The sequence below is a fragment of the Macadamia integrifolia genome, chromosome 4 (assembly GCF_013358625.1).
Source record: "Macadamia integrifolia cultivar HAES 741 chromosome 4, SCU_Mint_v3, whole genome shotgun sequence".
Classification (NCBI taxonomy): Eukaryota; Viridiplantae; Streptophyta; class Magnoliopsida; order Proteales; family Proteaceae; genus Macadamia; species Macadamia integrifolia.
The window spans coordinates 23,209,815-23,211,041 of NC_056560.1; positions in this window are offsets into that span (position 1 = coordinate 23,209,815).

The window sequence follows — 1,227 nt, forward strand, 5'->3', positions numbered from 1 at the left end:
GGGGTGGGAAGTTGGGTCAAACACTTGGCTTGTTATGTTATAGTTGGATACTCTTTTCTAGTTTTCTTTTAATGAGTATCTTATTCTTATCTATCAGACTACCACGCACTTGCTTACGTACACACACATGCACATCTTTACGCACATGCACATCCTTACGCACATGCAGAGAAAGATAAATGGTTCTAAAAGTCGATGTCAGATTGGGGTGGATTGATCGATTCATATTGGTATCAGCATGACCGGATATCCTGTTGATCAATTTGATATCTTTTTAGAACCATGATCCAGTATGGGCTGATTTGGATGGATATCGATTAAGATCAATGCTGATTCTTCAAAAGACTGGACTGTAAAGTGATCCAAAAATCAAAGTCTGGCTGATCCTCATCTAGGCTTTAGCCAACCCCCGGTTGGATAAGATCTGAATCCGCAAAATAGAGATTTTTTATAAACAATGTGTAGAATCAAGATTGACCCTAACTTTAGCCTATTTCATGTCCAGGCTGGTTCTAGGTATCAATCGTTAGAGCTTGAAATCAATATGATAGCAATACCGATGGCACGAATCGAATAGGAAGTGGTTCAATTTAGAAATTACACCCGATATAAAACTAGTACGGCCAATTTCAATCATTTTATATCGGTATCATGCATAGTTTAAGGTATCATTATTGTATTGGTTATACAACAACAACAACAACAACAACAACAACAGATGAGTCTTATCCCAACTAAATGAGGTCGACTACATAAATCCAAACATAAAAAATAAGGAAAACTAGTCTGAAAAATCAATGCATTGAAATTTTGTGGGCCAAAACAATATGATATGACTTGATTTGGTTCTTGGGTCTCGAGTTGATATCAGTATCTATTCCCACCAATATAATATCGATTATGGATTGACCTGTATTGGTCTGGATAGGTCAATTTTTTCCTTACTTTTCATTAAAAAAAATAGATTTTTTTTATGATTTTATTTCTATTAACCCGATCGTAGATTGTTCAGGTATCATGCTCTCAATCGATACCAGGATGATCCCATACCAATACCCAAAACCATGATGGAGACCAACTTGGGTATATCTAGGGGTGTCAACCGGTCGGGCCGGTTCGGTTTCGGTCAGGCTTAATCGGGCTTGAAGACTTTCAAAGGCTACACCGTGTCCGCCCATTTAACTAATCGGGCTTAGTTATTGAGGGCATGGTACGCTTTATATTCGA